The following is a 25,431-nucleotide window of genomic DNA, read 5'->3' as shown; positions in this document are numbered from 1 at the left end:
TCTTTGCATAGGAGGCCGGTGCCTTATCCATTGGGCCACGTGGGCTTGACAAATACCAGCTGTTTTCTACGTTTGGGATAACAAACTCTTCTAAAAAGTTCAACACCCGAATTTCTTGATGACTGGAGATACAATATGTTTTCTCTACACTGGTGCGCGTTAAAGAGAGCGATTACAAATCTATTTCTGTTCAATATGAAGCAAATGTGAGTGCTATTTTCTTACAGTGTCTACCGTTTGTCAAGGTCAATTTAAGAAAAGACTTGTAAAAATGTACTACCCACGACGGGACTCGAACCCGCAATCCCCGGCTATCAACACTGACTTTGCGTAGGAGGCCGGTGCCTTATCCATTGGGCCACGTGGGCTTGACAAATAACAGCTGTTTTCTACGTTTGGGCTAACAAACTCTTCTAAACAGTTCAACACCCGAATTTCTTGATGACTCGAGATACAACATGTTTTCTCTACACTGGTGCGCGTTAAAAACAGCGATTACAAATCTATTTGTGTTAAATATAAAGCAAATGTGAGTGCCGTTTTCTTACAGTGTCTACCGTTTGTCAAGGTCAATTGAAGAAAAGACTTGTAAAAATGTACTACCCACGGGACTCGAATCCGCAATCTCCTGCTATAAACACTGTCTTTGCATAGGAGGCCGGTGCCTGATCGATTGTGCCACGTGGGCTTGACAAATACCAGCTGTTTTCTACATTTGGGATAACAAACTCTTCTAAACAGTGCAACACCCGAATTTCTTGATGACTGGAGATACAATATGTTTTCTCTACACTGGTGCGCGTTAAGGAAAGCGATTACAAATACATGTGTGTTAAATATGAAGCAAATGTGAGTGTCATTTCTTACAGTGTCTACCGTTTGTCAAGGTCAATTCAAGAAAAGACTTGTAAAAATATACTACCCACGACGGGACTCGAACCCGCAATCCCCGGCTATCAACACTGACTTTGCGTAGGAGGCCGGTGCCTTATCCATTGGGCCACGTGGGCTTGACAAATACCTGCTGTGTTCTACGTTTGGGATAACAAACTCTTCTAAACAGTGCAACACCCGAATTTCTTAATGACTCGAGATACAACATGTTTTCTCTACACTGGTGCGCGTTAAAAACAGCGATTACAAATCCATTTCTGTTAAATATGAAGCAAATGTGAGTGCTATTTTCTTACAGTGTCTACCGTTTGTCAAGGTCAATTGAAGAAAAGACTTGTAAAAATGTACTACCCACGGGACTCGAATCCGCAATCTCCTGCTATCAACACTGTCTTTGCATAGGAGGCCGGTGCCTGATCGATTGTGCCACGTGGGCTTGACAAATACAAGCTGTTTTCTACATTTGGGATAACAAACTCTTCTAAACAGTGCAACACCCGAATTTCTTGATGACTGGAGACACAATATGTTTTCTCTACACTGGTGCCCGTTAAAGAGAGCGATTACAAATCTATTTCTGTTAAATATTCAGCAAATGTGAGTGTCATTTCTTACAGTGTCTACCGTTTGTCAAGGTCAATTTAAGAAAAGACTTTCAAAAAATATACTACCCACGGGACTCGAATCCGCAATCTCCTGCTATCAACACTGTCTTTGCATAGGAGGCCGGTGCCTGATCGATTGTGCCACGTGGGCTTGACAAATACAAGCTGTTTTCTACATTTGGGATAACAAACTCTTCTAAACAGTGCAACAGCCGAATTTCTTGATGACTGGAGATACAATATGTTTTCTCTACACTGGTGCGCGTTAAGGAAAGCGATTACAAATACATGTGTGTTAAATATGAAGCAAATGTGAGTGCTATTTTCTTACAGTGTCTACCGTTTGTCAAGGTCAATTTAAGAAAAGACTTGTAAAAATGTACTACCCACGACGGGACTCGAACCCGCAATCCCCGGCTATCAACACTGACTTTGCGTAGGAGGCCGGTGCCTTATCCATTGGGCCACGTGGGCTTGACAAATAACAGCTGTTTTCTACGTTTGGGCTAACAAACTCTTCTAAACAGTTCAACACCCGAATTTCTTGATGACTCGAGATACAACATGTTTTCTCTACACTGGTGCGCGTTAAAGAGAGCGATTACAAATCTATTTCTGTTAAATATGAAGCAAATGTGAGTGCTGTTTTCTTACAGTGTCTACCGTTTGTCAAGGTCAATTCAAGAAAAGACTTGTAAAAATGTACTACCCACGGGACTCGAATCCGCAATCTCCTGCTATCAACACTGTCTTTGCATAGGAGGCCGGTGCCTGATCGATTGTGCCACGTGGGCTTGACAAATACAAGCTGTTTTCTACATTTGGGATAACAAACTCTTCTAAACAGTGCAACACCCGAATTTCTTGATGACTGGAGACACAATATGTTTTCTCTACACTGGTGCCCGTTAAAGAGAGCGATTACAAATCTATTTCTGTTAAATATTCAGCAAATGTGAGTGTCATTTCTTACAGTGTCTACCGTTTGTCAAGGTCAATTTAAGAAAAGACTTTCAAAAAATATACTACCCACGGGACTCGAATCCGCAATCTCCTGCTATCAACACTGTCTTTGCATAGGAGGCCGGTGCCTGATCGATTGTGCCACGTGGGCTTGACAAATACAAGCTGTTTTCTACATTTGGGATAACAAACTCTTCTAAACAGTGCAACAGCCGAATTTCTTGATGACTGGAGATACAATATGTTTTCTCTACACTGGTGCGCGTTAAGGAAAGCGATTACAAATACATGTGTGTTAAATATGAAGCAAATGTGAGTGCTATTTTCTTACAGTGTCTACCGTTTGTCAAGGTCAATTTAAGAAAAGACTTGTAAAAATGTACTACCCACGACGGGACTCGAACCCGCAATCCCCGGCTATCAACACTGACTTTGCGTAGGAGGCCGGTGCCTTATCCATTGGGCCACGTGGGCTTGACAAATAACAGCTGTTTTCTACGTTTGGGCTAACAAACTCTTCTAAACAGTTCAACACCCGAATTTCTTGATGACTCGAGATACAACATGTTTTCTCTACACTGGTGCGCGTTAAAGAGAGCGATTACAAATCTATTTCTGTTAAATATGAAGCAAATGTGAGTGCTGTTTTCTTACAGTGTCTACCGTTTGTCAAGGTCAATTCAAGAAAAGACTTGTAAAAATGTACTACCCACGGGACTCGAATCCGCAATCTCCTGCTATAAACACTGTCTTTGCATAGGAGGCCGGTGCCTGATCGATTGTGCCACGTGGGCTTGACAAATACCAGCTGTTTTCTAAATTTGGGATAACAAACTCTTCTAAACAGTGCAACACCCGAATTTCTGGATGACTGGAGACACAATATGTTTTCTCTACACTGGTGCGCGTTAAAAACCACGATTACAAATCTATTTGTGTTAAATATTTAGCAAATGTGAGTGTCATTTCTTATAGTGTCTACCGTTTGTCAAGGTCAATTTAAGAAAAGACTTTCAAAAATATACTACACACGACGGGACTCGAACCCGCAATCCCCGGCTATCAACACTGACTTTGTGTAGGAGGCCGGTGCCTTTTTTCTTTTTTTTTCTTGATAAAATTTATTCACAGGAATATAATACAAACGCAGACAGTGCTGACACTGCCACCACAAAGATAAAAAGGGTATCACAGAAGTTGGGTGGCAGTGGTTAACATTTGAATTCTAAAGACAGAAATATGAGAAATAGATTTTTACATTTGATTATGTACACACATCTTTAAAGACAGAAAAAGGTGTATGTGGATCAGACCATTCTCATTTATAGGTAGAATGAGTCCTACATTTTTATTTTTATTTTTTATTTTTAAACAAAATTTGAAAAAAACCCTCATGTTTTAATGCAGTGTTGAGTAAATAACTTTGTAATTGATTCATTTTTCAATAGTCAACCAGCATTAAACTACAATGACACTTTATGAAAGATTTGAAAAAAGCTTTCATGTGAAATGAAATAGTATAAGTAACTTATAATTGAGTTAATCAAGAGGATGTTTCAGAAGAATGTCATTCCCATTTAACTCGATGAGGTCATTAGACATTATGTATTTTTGAATAAAGACATGCAATCTTTTCTTTTTTGTGTAATGATACAAAAGAAATGTGAGATGTCTCTTTACCAAGGATTTGAAAAATGTGTTTATGTGAAAAGAGACTGTACCTAGGCTTATAACAACTCTTCTCTTAAATACTGCCAACCGATAAATTGATAACAATATATCTAACAATGGTTTTGCCGACACACTTCTCTCAGGAAGAAACCCAAACAATAACCACAGCGAGAATTGTCCAAGAGTGAACCCAGTATCTTGACACACATCAGTGAGGATATCAACAAATAGTGATTGTAAGAACGATAACTCTTTACAGAAGATGAACAAGTGCAGCACATCTTCTTTTTCATTTTGACAAACTGGACAAATATCTGTGTCTGTCAAACCAAATTGGCTGAGTCTGTCATATGTGTAAATAATGTTATGGGCAATCTTAAAATCTAGTTGTATACATTCGGCTGATTTGTCATTTTGATACACATTAACCCAAACATCTTTCCAATTGATGTCAAGAGATATATTATTCCACCAATTCATTGCAACTGGTTTTTTAAAATATTTTGTTCTGAAAATTTCATAACAATATTTCACCGTAAACAGCTGCACGGATACATCTTCGTTCGCTATAGGACAAAGTATTTCTTTACAAGGAGGATTTATGACAGCATCAGACAATATGATCTGTTTCCAATCTGTTGGAAGCGCATATAAAATAACAGCATAACCATTCTTGATTGTGGCCACATCAACATCAGGTATTGTACCTTGTACAATTTCAACAATACTATCAGGTGACAAAAATTGTGGTATAACTTCATAGCAAATATCTTTTATGCAAGTGATCCCACCGTCAATGAATGATTTAAACAACAAAGTTTTGTTCATATACAAAATTAGAGGGTTGTTGAATAAAGGCTGACACATTATATCCTGTAAAGTGGTAGGTTTGCTTCTCTTACCACCACAGATGTCCTCCCAGGCAAGCAACAACTCAGCATAAAAAGGATTTACATGCAACATATCTTTTTTGTCAAACTTTAAACATAGTATGTTTGATTGTAATCCCATATTTAAATATTTTGAAAAGAAGAAAGACATAGTTGCTTTCCATAATGAGTCTAATTTATAATCTAAGAAAGCTTTTAACAGTTTCAATCTTAAAGCATACTTTTTAAGGCACAAATTGGGTATATTTAAACCACCTTCTGTACATTTGCCCATGCATGTCACAGCTGCTATTTTTGGCTTTTTATTTACCCATAAGAATTTTGAAAACATTTTGGAAAAGGCTACTTCTACCCAGTGTGGCACTGGTAACACTGTAAAAGAGTACCATAATCTAGAGGCAATGAGGATGTTTAAAACCGTGGCTCTGCCCTGCAGTGTGAGTTGACGTTGAATCCATGAATTAAGTAGAGTTTGAATTTTATTTATCTTTTCGTCCAATTTAGTGTCTCACATGTGGCCAAGTCAGAGCCAAGATATATTCCCAGAAGTTCAACACAATCTTTTTTAACCTTCACGGGAAGACTAATGTTACATTTATTGAACTTGGCTTTACCAAGAAGTAACACCTCCGACTTTTGTAAATTGATCTTGGCTTGAGTTGCTTCGCAATAATATTTAATTGTTTCAAAAGTATTTTCCACTGACTGTGAGTTGCACACTGTAATAGTAGTGTCATCGGCATGTTGATATATTAAAGATGAAACATTGCCAATGTTGATGCCTTGAATATGTGGGTTCTCTTTTATTAACAAATTTAATGGTTCAGAAATAAGCACAAACAGCATGGAACTCATCGGGTCCCCTTGCCTTACTCCACGGGATAGTTTGAAATATGGACTTAAATGCCCATTACACTTGACAGAACTTTTAATGTCTGTATACAAAATTCTAATCCAGGATATAAAATTATTCCCAAAATTGAATTTTTGTAAAATATCCAATAAGTAATTATGTGAAACTCTATCGAAAGCTTTCTCTTGATCTACTTTAATTAAAAATGCATCTTTATCTTCACTATCCACTATATCAACTACATCCCTGACCGAATGTAAATTGTGTGCAATGTCTCTCCCTGGTACACAGCAGGATTGTTCAGGGGAGATAATATCTGACACTACAGACTTGAGTCTAAGAGACAATGTGCGTGATATTAATTTACAGTCAACATTGATCAGTGAAATAGGTCTATAACATTTTAAATCTCTTTTATCACCTTTATTTTTATAGAATAAGCTGATAATACTGGTTTTCATAGAACGAGATAATTCCTTCTCTTCAAAGATACTCTGTGTAACATGATGGAAAAGAGGACATAAAATCTCCCAAAACTTGAGGAAGAATTCAACAGTTAAACCATCTGGACCTGGTGTCTTGTTATGTTTCATTCCTTTCAGTGCCTCTGTCAACTGTTTTTCAGAAATTGGAAGATCGCATTTAACTTTTTGTTCATTATTAATCGATTTCTGAATCATGTTTACAACTACTTGTTCTTTTACTTGATCAAATCCCTCATCTGTATATAACTTGGCATAAAATGATTGTGCTGTGTCTATAATGTCCTCTGTATTCCGTATCGTTGTTCCATCTTCAGTTATAAGTTCTTTGATTGAATTAGCTTGCTGTTTTGACTTTTCCAAATTCAAGAAATAAGAAGTGCATCTGTCAGATTCAAGAGTAAACTGTGCTTTTGATCTCAAGATAGCACCCCTACAGGTGTTGTTGTCATATTCTTCTAATTTATTTTCTAAATCACATAGTTGTGTAGATTGATACCCCGGTATTGAAGCTAATTTTTGATATTCAATTCTAAGTTTATTTTGAATGTTGTAATAATCATTTTTTGCCAGTCTACTTTTTTTGCTTGAATAAGATTTTGAAAACTTTTTAAATTGATATTTCAAGTTGTCCCACCACATAAGTGGCTCTGATGTTAAAAGTGGACATACTTTTGCTTCCTCAATAATATGACGAATTTTATTATAAAAGATACCATCTTCTAACAGCTGATTATTAAAAATCCAAACTCCTGGACCCTTTTCTATGTTACTGAGATCAACCTTCAGTGAAACAATGTTGTGATCGCTCATTTTACAGTATTTGATATAACAATGTATAACACTATGTAAAAGATGTCTGGATAAGAGAAAAAAGTCAATTCTGGATTGTTTTAAAACACCATTTACTGTTTGGGTTCTGGAGAACTCCTTTTTATCATAATTTTTGTGTCTCTATACATCAACCATACAATATTTTTGAATTATGGAAATAAGAGTGTCACTACTTCTTAGATTGAATGTTTTATTGTTAATGCCTTTATCCAAAACAGGATCTACTATATCATTAAAATCTCCCCCTACAAACATATTACTTGGTTCTAACCATCCTTCTAGCTCTTTGTAAAATGTTAACTTTTCTTCTAAACCATTAGGAGCATAAACATTGAGTAAATAATATTTTTTATCATCCACATCAATTTCTGCTTTTAATAGTCTGCCTTCAGAATCGTGTGCTATCATTCTAACTTCATGTTGAAAATTTTTGGATACTAATATAGCTACACCCCTGCGATTTATGTTGGTTGAGTTACTAAATAAAATTTTCCCGGCCCACATATGTTGATAGTTTTCAACAAATGTTCGGTCCCAAAACGTTTCCTGTAAGAATGCTATATCAACATGTGAACTATTTATAAGTGACATCACTTTTTCAAATTTACCAACATCTCTCAAACCATTGACATTCCATGACCATATACTGAACATGATGAGCAATGAGAGATGCATATTATACTTCAACATGTGTTTCATCTATATTTTTTCCCTTTTCGAGATTTAATAACATTCTTTTTTCTAGGGGCTCTTCCCCCAACATGTGCCCTAATTACCTCTTCATCGGGCTTGGATATTTTCCATTTCCCTTTCACGCTTCCTGGGGCACCATCCCCACGGTATGGCTGTGAAAGAACATTGTGATTGATCTCATTCGAGACTGCCATGCCATCATGAACATCTACAACCTCACTATTGTCATGATGTTTAAGATTAACTTTCTGTACAATATCTAACAGTGTGTCTGTTACATCATTCACTAAGTGAGCACTACAAGGAGATACATGTTTTTTGGCATCAGAACTACATTTGCCAACATGTAAACTTCTGTCAACGATTTCAAATAGTAGTTCATTGACAATATTTTGTGTTTCATTGTTTGAGTCAGTCACAAAATTGGTCACATATTTATCTTGTGACCTTTCCTCGTTGTCTTCCTCGGGGACATCTACAATTCCATCCACCCTTTCTTGATCTTTGTCATCTTCAATTGATAATTCATCACGAATAGGCCACCTTGCTAGAGTTGCATCCGTCTCTGTGTCCATGATGCCAATGTCAACGTCATTTTCCTCATCCTTATCATGATCATCATGATTATCGTTATCAATGTCATCAGAAACATCATCATACCCATAGCAATCACACTCTACCGGTTTCAGTTTACATCTATGACATTTTGGAACACGACAGTTATTTTGAAGATGTCCTTGGTTCCCGCAGTTCCTGCATACAATGTTTGGACACATCTTTTTTTCGTGTTGGTCTGAAAGGCAGTGGTAGCATACTTTGATTTGCTCATTGTGAATAACTCTGAAAAAATCAAAACCTTCATGTGTCCTGAATTTGACGCTATAGGGAAGACTGCGGATCCCTGTTGGAAATTTTACTTGTGTATATCTTGTACCATCTTCCCAATTAGTGCCATGGATTTTCCTCCTGTGGATGGTATCCGCTTCAATTATTCCAAACGCATGTAGGACGTTTCTAATTTCCTCATCTGTGGTATAGCTGGGCAAGTTCATAAATGAAACTACAACTCTGTTATTCACGAGAGGCGAAAGTTTGTATATTTGATTATCAACAACAACAGACTCTCCAAGTGATTTTACTAGTGCATTTTCCGCTAGAGTAATTTCATAATAATTGTTATTTCTAGGTGTACAGCAGTACACAGTATTGTCTCCAAGTTCCTGCTCCAACACCTTGCAAAGCTCAAATGCTTTAGGGCGAATCTGGTTGTCATAATGAACCCTAACAATGTTTTCTTTTTGATAAACACGATGGCGGCCATTGTTGTTGATGACCTGACTAGGGGGTGGCCTTTGCCCCCCAGCCTGGTGGCTCATAGTTTCTATTTTCTCCAATTACTCGTTCAGATGTAATCTTGAAACATATATGAACACACCTTCATAACAACAGTCAAATATTTCCACAAAGATAGAAGTACTTACAATAAATAGCAGAGCACTTGCAATATCCTTCCACGTTGTCTGAGGCCGGTGCCTTATCCATTGGGCCACGTGGGCTTGGCAAATAACAGCTGTTTTCTACATTTGGGATAACAAACTCTTCTAAACAGTGCAACACCCGAATTTCTTGATTCTTCGAAACACAGTATGTTTTCTCTACACTGGTGCGCGTTAAAGAAAGCGATTACAAATCTATTTGTGTTAAATATTCAGCAAATGTGAGTGTCATTTTTTAAAGTGTCTACCGTTTGTCAAGGTCAATTTAAGAAAAGACTTTCAAAAATATACTACCCACGACGGGACTCGAACCCGCAATCCCCGGCTATCAACACTGACTTTGCTTAGGAGGCCGGTGCCTTATCCATTGGGCCACGTGGGCTTGTCAAATACAAGCTGTTTTCTACAGTTGGGATAACAAACTCTTCTAAACAGTGCAACACCCGAATTTTTTGATTCTTCGAAACACAGTATGTTTTCTCTACACTGGTGCGCGTTAAAGAAAGCGATTACAAATCTATTTGTGTTAAATATTCAGCAAATGTGAGTGTCATTTTTTAAAGTGTCTACCGTTTGTCAAGGTCAATTTAAGAAAAGACTTTCAAAAATTTACTACCCACGACGGGACTCGAACCCGCAATCCCCGGCTATCAACACTATCTTTGTTTAGGAGGCCGGTGCCTTATCCATTGGGCCACGTGGGCTTGACAAATACCAGCTGATTTCTACAGTTGGGATAACAAACTCTTCTAAACAGTGCAACACCCGAATTTCTGGATGACTGGAGACACAGTATGTTTTCTCTACACTGGTGCGCGTTAAAGAAAGCGATTACAAATCTATTTGTGTTAAATATAAAGCAAATGTGAGTGTCATTTTTTAAAGTGTCTACCGTTTGTCAAGGTCAGTTTAAGAAAAGACTTTCAAAAATGTACTACCCACGACGGGACTCGAACCCGCAATCCCCGGCTATCAACACTGTCTTTGTTCAAACAGTGCAACACCCAAATTTCTTGATTACTGGAGATACAATATGTTTTCTCTACACTGGTGTGCGTTAAGGAAAGCGATTACAAATCTATTTGTGTTAAATATTCAGCAAATGTGAGTGTCATTTCTTACAGTGTCTACCGTTTGTCAAGGTCAATTTAAGAAAAGACTTTCAAAAATATACTACCCACGACGGGACTCGAACCCGCAATCCCCGGCTATCAACACTGACTTTGCTTAGGAGGCCGGTGCCTTATCCATTGGGCCACGTGGGCTTGTCAAATACAAGCTGTTTTCTACAGTTGGGATAACAAACTCTTCTAAACAGTGCAACACCCGAATTTTTTTATTCTTCGAAACACAGTATGTTTTCTCTACACTGGTGCGCGTTAAAGAAAGCGATTACAAATCTATTTGTGTTAAATATTCAGCAAATGTGAGTGTCATTTTTTAAAGTGTCTACCGTTTGTCAAGGTCAATTTAAGAAAAGACTTTCAAAAATTTACTACCCACGACGGGACTCGAACCTGCAATCCCCGGCTATCAACACTATCTTTGTTTAGGAGGCCGGTGCCTTATCCATTGGGCCACGTGGGCTTGACAAATACCAGCTGATTTCTACAGTTGGGATAACAAACTCTTCTAAACAGTGCAACACCCGAATTTCTTGATGACTGGAGATACAGTATGTTTTCTCTACACTGGTGCGCGTTAAAGAAAGCGATTACAAATCTATTTGTGTTAAATATTAAGCAAATGTGAGTGTCATTTCTTACAGTGTCTACCGTTTGTCAAGGTCAGTTTAAGAAAAGACTTTCAAAAATATACTACCCACGACGGGACTCGAACCTGCAATTCCCGGCTATCAACACTGACTTTGCTTAGGAGGCCGGTGCCTTATCCATTGGGCCACGTGGGCTTGACAAATACAAGCTGTTTTCTACAGTTGGGATAACAAACTCTTCTAAACAGTGCAACACCCGAATTTTTTGATTCTTCGAAACACAGTATGTTTTCTCTACACTGGTGCGCGTTAAAGAAAGCGATTACAAATCTATTTGTGTTAAATATTCAGCAAATGTGAGTGTCATTTTTTAAAGTGTCTACCGTTTGTCAAGGTCAATTTAAGAAAAGACTTTCAAAAATTTACTACCCACGACGGGACTCGAACCCGCAATCCCCGGCTATCAACACTATCTTTGTTTAGGAGGCCGGTGCCTTATCCATTGGGCCACGTGGGCTTGACAAATACCAGCTGTGTTCTACGTTTGGGATAACAAACTCTTCTAAACAGTGCAACACCCGAATTTTTTGATTCTTCGAAACACAGTATGTTTTCTCTACACTGGTGCGCGTTAAAGAAAGCGATTACAAATCTATTTCTGTTAAATATGAAACAAATGTGAGTGCTATTTTCTTACAGTGTCTACTGTTTGTCAAGGTCAATTTAAGAAAAGACTTGTAAAAATGTACTACCCACGGGACTCGAATCCGCAATCTCCTCCTATAAACACTGTCTTTGCATAGGAGGCCGGTGCCTTATCCATTGTGCCACGTGGGCTTGACAAATACAAGCTGTTTTCTACATTTGGGATAACAAACTCTTCTAAACAGTGCAACACCCGAATTTCTGGATGACTGGAGACACAATATGTTTTCTCTACACTGCTGCCCGTTAAAGAAAGCGATTACAAATCCATTTGTGTTAAATATAAGGCAAATATGAGTGTCATTTTTTAAAGTGTCTACCGTTTGTCAAGGTCAGTTTAAGAAAAGACTTTCAAAAATGTACTACCCACGACGGGACTCGAACCCGCAATCCCCGGCTATCAACACTGTCTTTGTTTAGGAGGCCGGTGCCTTATCCATTGGGCCACGTGGGCTTGGCAAATACAAGCTGTTTTCTACATTTGGGATTACAAACTCTTCTAAACAGTGCAACACCCGAATTTCTGGATGACTGGAGACACAATATGTTTTCTCTACACTGGTGCGCGTTAAAGAGAGCGATTACAAATCCATTTATGTTAAATATGAAGCAAATGTGAGTGCCATTTTCTTACAGTGTCTACCGTTTGTCAAGGTCAATTTAAGAAAAGACTTTCAAAAATATACTATCCACGACGGGACTCGAACCCGCAATCCCCGGCTATCAACACTGACTTTGAGTAGGAGGCCGGTGCCTTATCCATTGGGCCACGTTGCCTTGACAAATACAAGCTGTTTTCTACGTTTGGGATAACAAACTCTTCTAAACAGTGCAACACCCGAATTTCTTGATTCTTCGAAACACAGTATGTTTTCTCTACACTGGTGCGCGTTAAAGAAAGCGATTACAAATCTATTTGTGTTAAATATAAAGCAAATGTGAGTGTCATTTTTTAAAGTGTCTACCGTTTGTCAAGGTCAGTTTAAGAAAAGACTTTCAAAAATGTACTACCCACGACGGGACTCGAACCCGCAATCCCCGGCTATCAACACTGTCTTTGTTCAAACAGTGCAACACCCGAATTTCTTGATTACTGGAGATACAATATGTTTTCTCTACACTGGTGTGCGTTAAGGAAAGCGATTACAAATCTATTTGTGTTAAATATTCAGCAAATGCGAGTGTCATTTCTTACAGTGTCTACCGTTTGTCAAGGTCAATTTAAGAAAAGACTTTCAAAAATATACTACCCACGACGGGACTCGAACCCGCAATCCCCGGCTATCAACACTGACTTTGCTTAGGAGGCCGGTGCCTTATCCATTGGGCCACGTGGGCTTGACAAATACAAGCTGTTTTCTACAGTTGGGATAACAAACTCTTCTAAACAGTGCAACACCCGAATTTTTTTATTCTTCGAAACACAGTATGTTTTCTCTACACTGGTGCGCGTTAAAGAAAGCGATTACAAATCTATTTGTGTTAAATATTCAGCAAATGTGAGTGTCATTTTTTAAAGTGTCTACCGTTTGTCAAGGTCAATTTAAGAAAAGACTTTCAAAAATTTACTACCCACGACGGGACTCGAACCCGCAATCCCCGGCTATCAACACTATCTTTGTTTAGGAGGCCGGTGCCTTATCCATTGGGCCACGTGGGCTTGACAAATACCAGCTGATTTCTACAGTTGGGATAACAAACTCTTCTAAACAGTGCAACACCCGAATTTCTTGATGACTGGAGATACAGTATGTTTTCTCTACACTGGTGCGCGTTAAAGAAAGCGATTACAAATCTATTTGTGTTAAATATTAAGCAAATGTGAGTGTCATTTCTTACAGTGTCTACCGTTTGTCAAGGTCAATTTAAGAAAAGACTTTCAAAAATATACTACCCACGACGGGACTCGAACCTGCAATTCCCGGCTATCAACACTGACTTTGCTTAGGAGGCCGGTGCCTTATCCATTGGGGCACGTGGGCTTGACAAATACAAGCTGTTTTCTACAGTTGGGATAACAAACTCTTCTAAACAGTGCAACACCCGAATTTTTTGATTCTTCGAAACACAGTATGTTTTCTCTACACTGGTGCGCGTTAAAGAAAGCGATTACAAATCTATTTGTGTTAAATATTCAGCAAATGTGAGTGTCATTTTTTAAAGTGTCTACCGTTTGTCAAGGTCAATTTAAGAAAAGACTTTCAAAAATTTACTACCCACGACGGGACTCGAACCCGCAATCCCCGGCTATCAACACTATCTTTGTTTAGGAGGCCGGTGCCTTATCCATTGGGCCACGTGGGCTTGACAAATACCAGCTGTGTTCTACGTTTGGGATAACAAACTCTTCTAAACAGTGCAACACCCGAATTTTTTGATTCTTCGAAACACAGTATGTTTTCTCTACACTGGTGCGCGTTAAAGAAAGCGATTACAAATCTATTTCTGTTAAATATGAAACAAATGTGAGTGCTATTTTCTTACAGTGTCTACTGTTTGTCAAGGTCAATTTAAGAAAAGACTTGTAAAAATGTACTACCCACGGGACTCGAATCCGCAATCTCCTCCTATAAACACTGTCTTTGCATAGGAGGCCGGTGCCTTATCCATTGTGCCACGTGGGCTTGACAAATACAAGCTGTTTTCTACATTTGGGATAACAAACTCTTCTAAACAGTGCAACACCCGAATTTCTGGATGACTGGAGACACAATATGTTTTCTCTACACTGCTGCGGGTTAAAAACAGCGATTACAAATCCATTTATGTTAAATATTCAGCAAATGTGAGTGTCATTTTCTTACAGTGTATACCGTTTGTCAAGGTCAATTTAAGAAAAGACTTTCAAAAATATACTACCCACGACGGGACTCGAACCCGCAATCCCCGGCTATCAACACTGACTTTGAGTAGGAGGCCGGTGCCTTATCCATTGGGCCACGTGGGCTTGACAAATACAAGCTGTTTTCTACATTTGGGATAACAAACTCTTCTAAACAGTGCAACACCCGAATTTCTGGATGACTGGAGACACAATATGTTTTCTCTACACTGCTGCCCGTTAAAGAAAGCGATTACAAATCCATTTGTGTTAAATATAAGGCAAATATGAGTGTCATTTTTTAAAGTGTCTACCGTTTGTCAAGGTCAGTTTAAGAAAAGACTTTCAAAAATGTACTACCCACGACGGGACTCGAACCCGCAATCCCCGGCTATCAACACTGTCTTTGTTTAGGAGGCCGGTGCCTTTTTTCTTGATAAAATTTATTCACAGGAATATAATACAAACGCAGACAGTGCTGACACTGCCACCACAAAGATAAAAAGGGTATCACAGAAGTTGGGTGGCAGTGGTTAACATTTGAATTCTAAAGACAGAAATATGAGAAATAGATTTTTACATTTGATTATGTACACACATCTTTAAAGACAGAAATAGGTGTATGGGGATCAGACCATTCTCATTTTTAGGTAGAATGAGTCCTACATTTTTATTTTTATTTTTTATTTTTAAACAAAATTTGAAAAAAAAAACCTCATGTTTTAATGCAGTGTTGAATAAATAACTTTGTAATTGATTCATTTTTCAATAGTCAACCAGCATTAAACCACAATGACACTTTATGAAAGATTTGTAAAAAAGCGTTCATGTGAAATGAAATAGAATAAGTAACTTATAATTGAGTTAATCAAGAGGATGTTTCAGAAGAATGTCATTCCCATCTAACTCGATGAGGTCATTAGACATTATGTATTTTTGAATAAAGACATGCAATCTTTTCTTTTTTGTGTAATGATACAAAAGAAATGTGAGATGTCTCTTTACCAAGGATTTGAAAAATGTGTTTATGTGAAAAGAGACTGTACCTAGGCTTATAACAACTCTTCTCTTAAATACTGCCAACCGATAAATTGATAACAATATATCTAACAATGGTTTTGCCGACACACTTCTCTCAGGAAGAAACCCAAACAATAACCACAGCGAGAATTGTCCAAGAGTGAACCCAGTATCTTGACACACATCAGTGAGGATATCAACAAATAGTGATTGTAAGAACGATAACTCTTTACAGAAGATGAACAAGTGCAGCACATCTTCTTTTTCATTTTGACAAACTGGACAAATATCTGTGTCTGTCAAACCAAATTGGCTGAGTCTGTCATATGTGTAAATAATGTTATGGGCAATCTTAAAATCTAGTTGTATACATTCGGCTGATTTGTCATTTTGATACACATTAACCCAAACATCTTTCCAGTTGATGTCAAGAGATATATTATTCCACCAATTCATTGCAACTGGTTTTTTAAAATATTTTGTTCTGAAAATTTCATAACAATATTTCACCGTAAACAGCTGCACGGATACATCTTCGTTCGCTATAGGACAAAGTATTTCTTTACAAGGAAGATTTATGACAGCATCAGACAATATGATCTGTTTCCAATCTGTTGGAAGCGCATATAAAATAACAGCATAACCATTCTTGATTGTGGCCACATCAACATCAGGTATTGTTCCTTGTACAATTTCAACAATACTATCAGGTGACAAAAATTGTGGTATAACTTCATAGCAAATATCTTTTATGCAAGTGATCCCACCGTCAATGAATGATTTAAACAACAAAGTTTTATTCATATACAAAATTAGAGGGTTGTTGAATAAAGGCTGACACATTATATCCGGTAAAGTGGTAGGTTTGCTTCTCTTACCACCACAGATGTCCTCCCAGGCAAGCAACAACTCAGCATAAAAAGGATTTACATGCAACATATCTTTTTTGTCAAACTTTAAACATAGTATGTTTGATTGTAATCCCATATTTAAATATTTTGAAAAGAAGAAAGACATAGTTGCTTTCCATAATGAGTCTAATTTATAATCTAAGAAAGCTTTTAACAGTTTCAATCTTAAAGCATACTTTTTAAGGCACAAATTGGGTATATTTAAACCACCTTCTGTACATTTGCCCATGCATGTCACAGCTGCTATTTTTGGCTTTTTATTTACCCATAAGAATTTTGAAAACATTTTGGAAAAAGCTACTTCTACCCAGTGTGGCACTGGTAACACTGTAAAAGAGTACCATAATCTAGAGGCAATGAGGATGTTTAAAACCGTGGCTCTGCCCTGCAGTGTGAGTTGACGTTGAATCCACGAATTAAGTAGAGTTTGAATTTTATTTATCTTTTTCGTCCAATTTAGTGTCTCACAAGTGGCCAAGTCAGAGCCAAGATATATTCCCAGAAGTTCAACACAATCTTTTTTAACTTTCACGGGAAGACTAATGTTACATTTATTGAACTTGGCTTTACCAAGAAGTAACACCTCTGACTTTTGTAAATTGATCTTGGCTTGAGTTGCTTCGCAATAATATTTAATTGTTTCAAAAGTATTTTCCACTGACTGTGAGTTGCACACTGTAATAGTAGTGTCATCGGCATGTTGATATATTAAAGATGAAACATTGCCAATGTTTATGCCTTGAATATGTGGGTTCTCTTTTATTAACAAATTTAATGGTTCAGAAATAAGCACAAACAGCATGGAACTCATCGGGTCCCCTTGCCTTACTCCACGGGATAGTTTGAAATATGGACTTAAATGCCCATTACACTTGACAGAACTTTTAATGTCTGTATACAAAATTCTAATCCAGGATATAAAATTATTCCCAAAATTGAATTTTTGTAAAATATCCAATAAGTAATTATGTGAAACTCTATCGAAAGCTTTCTCTTGATCTACTTTAATTAAAAATGCATCTTTATCTTCACTATCCACTATATCAACTACATCCCTGACCGAATGTAAATTGTGTGCAATGTCTCTCCCTGGTACACAGCAGGATTGTTCAGGGGAGATAATATCTGACATTACAGACTTGAGTCTAAGAGACAATGTGCGTGATATTAATTTACAGTCAACATTGATCAGTGAAATAGGTCTATAACATTTTAAATCTCTTTTATCACCTTTATTTTTATAGAATAAGCTGATAATACTGGTTTTCATAGAACGAGATAATTCCTTCTCTTCAAAGATACTCTGTGTAACATGATGGAAAAGAGGACATAAAATCTCCCAAAACTTGAGGAAGAATTCAACAGTTAAACCATCTGGACCTGGTGTCTTGTTATGTTTCATTCCTTTCAGTGCCTCTGTCAACTGTTTTTCAGAAATTGGAAGATCGCATTTAACTTTTTGTTCATCATTAATCGATTTCTGAATCATGTTTACAACTACTTGTTCTTTTACTTGATCAAATCCCTCATCTGTATATAACTTGGCATAAAATGATTGTGCTGTGTCTATAATGTCCTCTGTATTCCGTATCGTTGTTCCATCTTCAGTTATAAGTTCTTTGATTGAATTAGCTTGCTGTTTTGACTTTTCCAAATTCAAGAAATAAGAAGTGCATCTGTCTGATTCAAGAGTAAACTGTGCTTTTGATCTCAAGATAGCACCCCTACAGGTGTTGTTGTCATATTCTTCTAATTTATTTTCTAAATCACATAGTTGTGTAGATTGATACCCCGGTATTGAAGCTAATTTTTGATATTCAATTCTAAGTTTATTTTGAATGTTGTAATAATCATTTTTTGCCAGTCTACTTTTTTTGCTTGAATAAGATTTTGAAAACTTTTTAAATTGATATTTCAAGTTGTCCCACCACATAAGTGGCTCTGATGTAAAAAGTGGACATACTTTTGCTTCCTCAATAATATGACGAATTTTATTATAAAAGATACCATCTTCTAACAGCTGATTATTAAAAATCCAAACTCCTGGACCCTTTTCTATGTTACTGAGATCAACCTTCAGTGAAACAATGTTGTGATCGCTCATTTTACAGTATTTGATATAACAATGTATAACACTATGTAAAAGATGTCTGGATAAGAGAAAAAAGTCAATTCTGGATTGTTTTAAAACACCATTTACTGTTTGGGTTCGGGAGAACTCCTTTTTATCATAATTTTTGTGTCTCCATACATCAACCATACAATATTTTTGAATTATGGAAATAAGAGTGTCACTACTTCTTAGATTGAATGTTTTATTGTTAATGCCTTTATCCAAAACAGGATCTATTATATCATTAAAATCTCCCCCTACAAACATATTACTTGGTTCTAACCATCCTTCTAGCTCTTTGTAAAATGTTAACTTTTCTTCTAAACCATTAGGAGCATAAACATTGAGTAAATAATATTTTTTATCATCCACATCAATTTCTGCTTTTAATAGTCTGCCTTCAGAATCGTGTGCTATCATTCTAACTTCATGTTGAAAATTTTTGGATACTAATATAGCTACACCCCTGCGATTTATGTTGGTTGAGTTACTAAATAAAATTTTCCCGGCCCACATATGTTGATAGTTTTCAACAAATGTTCGGTCCCAAAACGTTTCCTGTAAGAATGCTATATCAACATGTGAACTATTTATAAGTGACATCACTTTTTCAAATTTACCAACATCTCTCAAACCATTGACATTCCATGACCATATACTGAACATGATGAGCAATGAGAGATGCATATTATACTTCAACATGTGTTTCATCTATATTTTTTCCCTTTTCGAGATTTAACAACATTCTTTTTTCTAGGGGCTCTTCCCCCAACATGTGCCCTAATTACCTCTTCATCGGGCTTGGATATTTTCCATTTCCCTTTCACGCTTCCTGGGGCACCATCCCCACGGTATGGCTGTGAAAGAACATTGTGATTGATCTCATTCGAGACTGCCATGCCATCATGAACATCTACAACCTCACTATTGTCATGATGTTTAAGATTAACTTTCTGTACAATATCTAACAGTGTGTCTGTTACATCATTCACTAAGTGAGCACTAGAAGGAGATACATGTTTTTTGGCATCAGAACTACATTTGCCAACATGTAAACTTCTGTCAACGATTTCAAATAGTAGTTCATTGACAATATTTTGTGTTTCATTGTTTGAGTCAGTCACAAAATTGGTTACATATTTATCTTGTGACCTTTCCTCTTTGTCTTCCTCTGGGACATCTACAATTCCATCCACCCTTTCTTGATCTTTGTCATCTTCAATTGATAATTCATCACGAATAGGCCACCTTGCTAGAGTTGCATCCGTCTCTGTGTCCATGATGCCAATATCAACGTCATTTTCCTCATCCTTATCATGATCATCATGATTATCGTTATCAATGTCATCAGAAACATCATCATACCCATAGCAATCACACTCTACCGGTTTCAGTTTACATCTATGACATTTTGGAACACGACAGTTATTTTGAAGATGTCCTTGGTTCCCGCAGTTCCTGCATACAATGTTTGGACACATCTTTTTTTCGTGTTGGTCTGAAAGGCAGTGGTAGCATACTTTGATTTGCTCATTGTGGATAACTCTGAAAAAATCAAAACCTTCATGTGTCCTGAATTTGACGCTATAGGGAAGACTGCGGATCCCTGTTGGAAATTTTACTTGTGTATATCTTGTACCATCTTCCCAATTAGTGCCATGGATTTTCCTCCTGTGGATGGTATCCACTTCAATTATTCCAAACGCATGTAGGACGTTTCTAATTTCCTCATCTGTGGTATAGCTGGGCAAGTTCATAAATGAAACTACAACTCTGTTGTTCACGAGAGGCGAAAGTTTGTATATTTGATTATCAACTACAACAGACTCTCCAAGTGATTTTACTAGCGCATTTTCCGCTAGAGTAATTTCAAAATAATTGTTATTTCTAGGTGTACAGCAGTACACAGTATTGTCTCCAAGTTCTTGTTCCAACACCTTGCAAAGCTCAAATGCTTTAGGGCGAATCTGGTTGTCATAATGAACCCGAACAATGTTTTCTTTTTGATAAACACGATGGCGGCCATTGTTGTTGATGACCTGACTAGGGGGTGGCCTTTGCCCCCCAGCCTGGTGGCTCATAGTTTCTATTTTCTCCAATTACTCGTTCAGATGTAATCTTGAAACATATATGAACACACCTTCATAACAACAGTCAAATATTTCCACAAAGATAGAAGTACTTACAATAAATAGCAGAGCACTTGCAATATCCTTCCACGTTGTGACTCAACAAGGGAGGCAACCAGGAGGCCGGTGCCTTATCCATTGGGCCACGTGGGCTTGGCAAATACAAGCTGTTTTCTACATTTGGGATTACAAACTCTTCTAAACAGTGCAACACCCGAATTTCTGGATGACTGGAGACACAATATGTTTTCTCTACACTGGTGCGCGTTAAAGAGAGCGATTACAAATCCATTTATGTTAAATATGAAGCAAATGTGAGTGCCATTTTCTTACAGTGTCTACCGTTTGTCAAGGTCAATTTAAGAAAAGACTTTCAAAAATATACTATCCACGACGGGACTCGAACCCGCAATCCCCGGCTATCAACACTGACTTTGAGTAGGAGGCCGGTGCCTTATCCATTGGGCCACGTTGCCTTGACAAATACAAGCTGTTTTCTACGTTTGGGATAACAAACTCTTCTAAACAGTGCAACACCCGAATTTCTTGATTCTTCGAAACACAGTATGTTTTCTCTACACTGGTGCGCGTTAAAGAAAGCGATTACAAATCTATTTGTGTTAAATATAAAGCAAATGTGAGTGTCATTTTTTAAAGTGTCTACCGTTTGTCAAGGTCAGTTTAAGAAAAGACTTTCAAAAATGTACTACCCACGACGGGACTCGAACCCGCAATCCCCGGCTATCAACACTGTCTTTGTTCAAACAGTGCAACACCCGAATTTCTTGATTACTGGAGATACAATATGTTTTCTCTACACTGGTGTGCGTTAAGGAAAGCGATTACAAATCTATTTGTGTTAAATATTCAGCAAATGCGAGTGTCATTTCTTACAGTGTCTACCGTTTGTCAAGGTCAATTTAAGAAAAGACTTTCAAAAATATACTACCCACGACGGGACTCGAACCCGCAATCCCCGGCTATCAACACTGACTTTGCTTAGGAGGCCGGTGCCTTATCCATTGGGCCACGTGGGCTTGACAAATACAAGCTGTTTTCTACAGTTGGGATAACAAACTCTTCTAAACAGTGCAACACCCGAATTTTTTGATTCTTCGAAACACAGTATGTTTTCTCTACACTGGTGCGCGTTAAAGAAAGCGATTACAAATCTATTTGTGTTAAATATTCAGCAAATGTGAGTGTCATTTTTTAAAGTGTCTACCGTTTGTCAAGGTCAATTTAAGAAAAGACTTTCAAAAATTTACTACCCACGACGGGACTCGAACCCGCAATCCCCGGCTATCAACACTATCTTTGTTTAGGAGGCCGGTTTGTCAAGGTCAATTTAAGAAAAGACTTTCAAAAATTTACTACCCACGACGGGACTCGAACCCGCAATCCCCGGCTATCAACACTATCTTTGTTTAGGAGGCCGGTTTGTCAAGGTCAATTTAAGAAAAGACTTTCAAAAATATACTACCCACGACGGGACTCGAACCCGCAATCCCCGGCTATCAACACTGACTTTGAGTAGGAGGCCGGTGCCTTATCCATTGGGCCACGTGGGCTTGGCAAATACAAGCTGTTTTCTACATTTGGGATTACAAACTCTTCTAAACAGTGCAACACCCGAATTTCTGGATGACTGGAGACACAATATGTTTTCTCTACACTGGTGCGCGTTAAAGAGAGCGATTACAAATCCATTTATGTTAAATATGAAGCAAATGTGAGTGCCATTTTCTTACAGTGTCTACCGTTTGTCAAGGTCAATTTAAGAAAAGACTTTCAAAAATATACTACCCACGACGGGACTCGAACCCGCAATCCCCGGCTATCAACACTGACTTTGAGTAGGAGGCCGGTGCCTTATCCATTGGGCCACGTTGCCTTGACAAATACAAGCTGTTTTCTACGTTTGGGATAACAAACTCTTCTAAACAGTGCAACACCCGAATTTCTGGATGACTGGAGACACAGTATGTTTTCTCTACACTGGTGCGCGTTAAAGAAAGCGATTACAAATCTATTTGTGTTAAATATAAAGCAAATGTGAGTGTCATTTTTTAAAGTGTCTACCGTTTGTCAAGGTCAGTTTAAGAAAAGACTTTCAAAAATGTACTACCCACGACGGGACTCGAACCCGCAATCCCCGGCTATCAACACTGTCTTTGTTCAAACAGTGCAACACCCGAATTTCTTGATTACTGGAGATACAATATGTTTTCTCTACACTGGTGTGCGTTAAGGAAAGCGATTACAAATCTATTTGTGTTAAATATTCAGCAAATGTGAGTGTCATTTCTTACAGTGTCTACCGTTTGTCAAGGTCAATTTAAGAAAAGACTTTCAAAAATATACTACCCACGACGGGACTCGAACCCGCAATCCCCGGCTATCAACACTGACTTTGCTTAGGAGGCCGGTGCCTTATCCATTGGGCCACGTGGGCTTGACAAATACCAGCTGTGTTCTACGTTTGGGATAACAAACTCTTCTAAACAGTGCAACACCCGAATTTCTTGATTCTTCGAAACACAGTATGTTTTCTCTACACTGGTGCGCGTTAAAGAAAGCGATTACAAATCTATTTGTGTTAAATATAAAGCAAATGTGAGTGTCATTTTTTAAAGTGTCTACCGTTTGTCAAGGTCAGTTTAAGAAAAGACTTTCAAAAATGTACTACCCACGACGGGACTCGAACCCGCAATCCCCGGCTATCAACACTGTCTTTGTTCAAACAGTGCAACACCCGAATTTCTTGATTACTGGAGATACAATATGTTTTCTCTACACTGGTGTGCGTTAAGGAAAGCGATTACAAATCTATTTGTGTTAAATATTCAGCAAATGCGAGTGTCATTTCTTACAGTGTCTACCGTTTGTCAAGGTCAATTTAAGAAAAGACTTTCAAAAATATACTACCCACGACGGGACTCGAACCCGCAATCCCCGGCTATCAACACTGACTTTGCTTAGGAGGCCGGTGCCTTATCCATTGGGCCACGTGGGCTTGACAAATACAAGCTGTTTTCTACAGTTGGGATAACAAACTCTTCTAAACAGTGCAACACCCGAATTTTTTGATTCTTCGAAACACAGTATGTTTTCTCTACACTGGTGCGCGTTAAAGAAAGCGATTACAAATCTATTTGTGTTAAATATTCAGCAAATGTGAGTGTCATTTTTTAAAGTGTCTACCGTTTGTCAAGGTCAATTTAAGAAAAGACTTTCAAAAATTTACTACCCACGACGGGACTCGAACCCGCAATCCCCGGCTATCAACACTATCTTTGTTTAGGAGGCCGGTGCCTTATCCATTGGGCCACGTGGCCACGAACCCGCAATCCCCGGCTATCAACACTATCTTTGTTTAGGAGGCCGGTGCCTTATCCATTGGGCCACGTGGGCTTGACAAATACCAGCTGTGTTCTACGTTTGGGATAACAAACTCTTCTAAACAGTGCAACACCCGAATTTTTTGATTCTTCGAAACACAGTATGTTTTCTCTACACTGGTGCGCGTTAAAGAAAGCGATTACAAATCTATTTCTGTTAAATATGAAACAAATGTGAGTGCTATTTTCTTACAGTGTCTACCGTTTGTCAAGGTCAATTTAAGAAAAGACTTTCAAAAATATACTACCCACGACGGGACTCGAACCCGCAATCCCCGGCTATCAACACTGACTTTGAGTAGGAGGCCGGTGCCTTATCCATTGGGCCACGTGGGCTTGGCAAATACAAGCTGTTTTCTACATTTGGGATTACAAACTCTTCTAAACAGTGCAACACCCGAATTTCTGGATGACTGGAGACACAATATGTTTTCTCTACACTGGTGCGCGTTAAAGAGAGCGATTACAAATCCATTTATGTTAAATATGAAGCAAATGTGAGTGCCATTTTCTTACAGTGTCTACCGTTTGTCAAGGTCAATTTAAGAAAAGACTTTCAAAAATATACTACCCACGACGGGACTCGAACCCGCAATCCCCGGCTATCAACACTGACTTTGAGTAGGAGGCCGGTGCCTTATCCATTGGGCCACGTTGCCTTGACAAATACAAGCTGTTTTCTACGTTTGGGATAACAAACTCTTCTAAACAGTGCAACACCCGAATTTCTGGATGACTGGAGACACAGTATGTTTTCTCTACACTGGTGCGCGTTAAAGAAAGCGATTACAAATCTATTTGTGTTAAATATAAAGCAAATGTGAGTGTCATTTTTTAAAGTGTCTACCGTTTGTCAAGGTCAGTTTAAGAAAAGACTTTCAAAAATGTACTACCCACGACGGGACTCGAACCCGCAATCCCCGGCTATCAACACTGTCTTTGTTCAAACAGTGCAACACCCGAATTTCTTGATTACTGGAGATACAATATGTTTTCTCTACACTGGTGTGCGTTAAGGAAAGCGATTACAAATCTATTTGTGTTAAATATTCAGCAAATGTGAGTGTCATTTCTTACAGTGTCTACCGTTTGTCAAGGTCAATTTAAGAAAAGACTTTCAAAAATATACTACCCACGACGGGACTCGAACCCGCAATCCCCGGCTATCAACACTGACTTTGCTTAGGAGGCCGGTGCCTTATCCATTGGGCCACGTGGGCTTGACAAATACCAGCT

The 25,431-nt window shown here is 38.1% G+C and overlaps 19 non-coding genes across 19 annotated transcripts; all 19 read right to left on the bottom strand.

The window, feature by feature from the left end:
- Nucleotides 1-277: 277 nt before the first annotated feature.
- On the bottom strand, nucleotides 278-368 carry Trnar-ccu (transfer RNA arginine (anticodon CCU)). Its single transcript is given in 2 exon segments — nucleotides 278-313; nucleotides 332-368. It is a non-coding gene; the product is annotated as a tRNA-Arg (tRNA).
- A 551-nt stretch (nucleotides 369-919) lies between these two features.
- Trnar-ccu (transfer RNA arginine (anticodon CCU)) lies at nucleotides 920-1,010 on the bottom strand. The gene is given in 2 exon segments: nucleotides 920-955; nucleotides 974-1,010. It is a non-coding gene; the product is annotated as a tRNA-Arg (tRNA).
- Nucleotides 1,011-1,882: 872 nt separating this feature from the next.
- Nucleotides 1,883-1,973, bottom strand: Trnar-ccu (transfer RNA arginine (anticodon CCU)). The gene is given in 2 exon segments: nucleotides 1,883-1,918; nucleotides 1,937-1,973. It is a non-coding gene; the product is annotated as a tRNA-Arg (tRNA).
- An 872-nt stretch (nucleotides 1,974-2,845) lies between these two features.
- On the bottom strand, nucleotides 2,846-2,936 carry Trnar-ccu (transfer RNA arginine (anticodon CCU)). Its single transcript is given in 2 exon segments — nucleotides 2,846-2,881; nucleotides 2,900-2,936. It is a non-coding gene; the product is annotated as a tRNA-Arg (tRNA).
- A 6,736-nt stretch (nucleotides 2,937-9,672) lies between these two features.
- Trnar-ccu (transfer RNA arginine (anticodon CCU)) lies at nucleotides 9,673-9,763 on the bottom strand. Its single transcript is given in 2 exon segments — nucleotides 9,673-9,708; nucleotides 9,727-9,763. It is a non-coding gene; the product is annotated as a tRNA-Arg (tRNA).
- Nucleotides 9,764-9,994: 231 nt separating this feature from the next.
- On the bottom strand, nucleotides 9,995-10,085 carry Trnar-ccu (transfer RNA arginine (anticodon CCU)). The gene is given in 2 exon segments: nucleotides 9,995-10,030; nucleotides 10,049-10,085. It is a non-coding gene; the product is annotated as a tRNA-Arg (tRNA).
- A 470-nt stretch (nucleotides 10,086-10,555) lies between these two features.
- Nucleotides 10,556-10,646, bottom strand: Trnar-ccu (transfer RNA arginine (anticodon CCU)). Its single transcript is given in 2 exon segments — nucleotides 10,556-10,591; nucleotides 10,610-10,646. It is a non-coding gene; the product is annotated as a tRNA-Arg (tRNA).
- Nucleotides 10,647-11,521: 875 nt separating this feature from the next.
- Nucleotides 11,522-11,612, bottom strand: Trnar-ccu (transfer RNA arginine (anticodon CCU)). The gene is given in 2 exon segments: nucleotides 11,522-11,557; nucleotides 11,576-11,612. It is a non-coding gene; the product is annotated as a tRNA-Arg (tRNA).
- Nucleotides 11,613-12,163: 551 nt separating this feature from the next.
- Nucleotides 12,164-12,254, bottom strand: Trnar-ccu (transfer RNA arginine (anticodon CCU)). Its single transcript is given in 2 exon segments — nucleotides 12,164-12,199; nucleotides 12,218-12,254. It is a non-coding gene; the product is annotated as a tRNA-Arg (tRNA).
- A 793-nt stretch (nucleotides 12,255-13,047) lies between these two features.
- Nucleotides 13,048-13,138, bottom strand: Trnar-ccu (transfer RNA arginine (anticodon CCU)). Its single transcript is given in 2 exon segments — nucleotides 13,048-13,083; nucleotides 13,102-13,138. It is a non-coding gene; the product is annotated as a tRNA-Arg (tRNA).
- Nucleotides 13,139-13,369: 231 nt separating this feature from the next.
- Nucleotides 13,370-13,460, bottom strand: Trnar-ccu (transfer RNA arginine (anticodon CCU)). Its single transcript is given in 2 exon segments — nucleotides 13,370-13,405; nucleotides 13,424-13,460. It is a non-coding gene; the product is annotated as a tRNA-Arg (tRNA).
- A 553-nt stretch (nucleotides 13,461-14,013) lies between these two features.
- Trnar-ccu (transfer RNA arginine (anticodon CCU)) lies at nucleotides 14,014-14,104 on the bottom strand. The gene is given in 2 exon segments: nucleotides 14,014-14,049; nucleotides 14,068-14,104. It is a non-coding gene; the product is annotated as a tRNA-Arg (tRNA).
- Nucleotides 14,105-14,656: 552 nt separating this feature from the next.
- On the bottom strand, nucleotides 14,657-14,747 carry Trnar-ccu (transfer RNA arginine (anticodon CCU)). Its single transcript is given in 2 exon segments — nucleotides 14,657-14,692; nucleotides 14,711-14,747. It is a non-coding gene; the product is annotated as a tRNA-Arg (tRNA).
- A 6,993-nt stretch (nucleotides 14,748-21,740) lies between these two features.
- Trnar-ccu (transfer RNA arginine (anticodon CCU)) lies at nucleotides 21,741-21,831 on the bottom strand. The gene is given in 2 exon segments: nucleotides 21,741-21,776; nucleotides 21,795-21,831. It is a non-coding gene; the product is annotated as a tRNA-Arg (tRNA).
- Nucleotides 21,832-22,274: 443 nt separating this feature from the next.
- Trnar-ccu (transfer RNA arginine (anticodon CCU)) lies at nucleotides 22,275-22,365 on the bottom strand. Its single transcript is given in 2 exon segments — nucleotides 22,275-22,310; nucleotides 22,329-22,365. It is a non-coding gene; the product is annotated as a tRNA-Arg (tRNA).
- A 793-nt stretch (nucleotides 22,366-23,158) lies between these two features.
- Nucleotides 23,159-23,249, bottom strand: Trnar-ccu (transfer RNA arginine (anticodon CCU)). Its single transcript is given in 2 exon segments — nucleotides 23,159-23,194; nucleotides 23,213-23,249. It is a non-coding gene; the product is annotated as a tRNA-Arg (tRNA).
- A 470-nt stretch (nucleotides 23,250-23,719) lies between these two features.
- On the bottom strand, nucleotides 23,720-23,810 carry Trnar-ccu (transfer RNA arginine (anticodon CCU)). The gene is given in 2 exon segments: nucleotides 23,720-23,755; nucleotides 23,774-23,810. It is a non-coding gene; the product is annotated as a tRNA-Arg (tRNA).
- Nucleotides 23,811-24,440: 630 nt separating this feature from the next.
- Nucleotides 24,441-24,531, bottom strand: Trnar-ccu (transfer RNA arginine (anticodon CCU)). The gene is given in 2 exon segments: nucleotides 24,441-24,476; nucleotides 24,495-24,531. It is a non-coding gene; the product is annotated as a tRNA-Arg (tRNA).
- A 793-nt stretch (nucleotides 24,532-25,324) lies between these two features.
- Nucleotides 25,325-25,415, bottom strand: Trnar-ccu (transfer RNA arginine (anticodon CCU)). The gene is given in 2 exon segments: nucleotides 25,325-25,360; nucleotides 25,379-25,415. It is a non-coding gene; the product is annotated as a tRNA-Arg (tRNA).
- Nucleotides 25,416-25,431: the final 16 nt, after the last annotated feature.

Source organism: Haliotis cracherodii, unplaced genomic scaffold (genome assembly GCF_022045235.1).
Source record: "Haliotis cracherodii isolate W230 unplaced genomic scaffold, xgHalCrac1.p SCAF_1, whole genome shotgun sequence".
Classification (NCBI taxonomy): domain Eukaryota; kingdom Metazoa; phylum Mollusca; class Gastropoda; order Lepetellida; family Haliotidae; genus Haliotis; species Haliotis cracherodii.
Note: the sequence above shows the minus strand (reverse complement) of the source record. Positions and strands in the feature narration are given on the sequence as shown.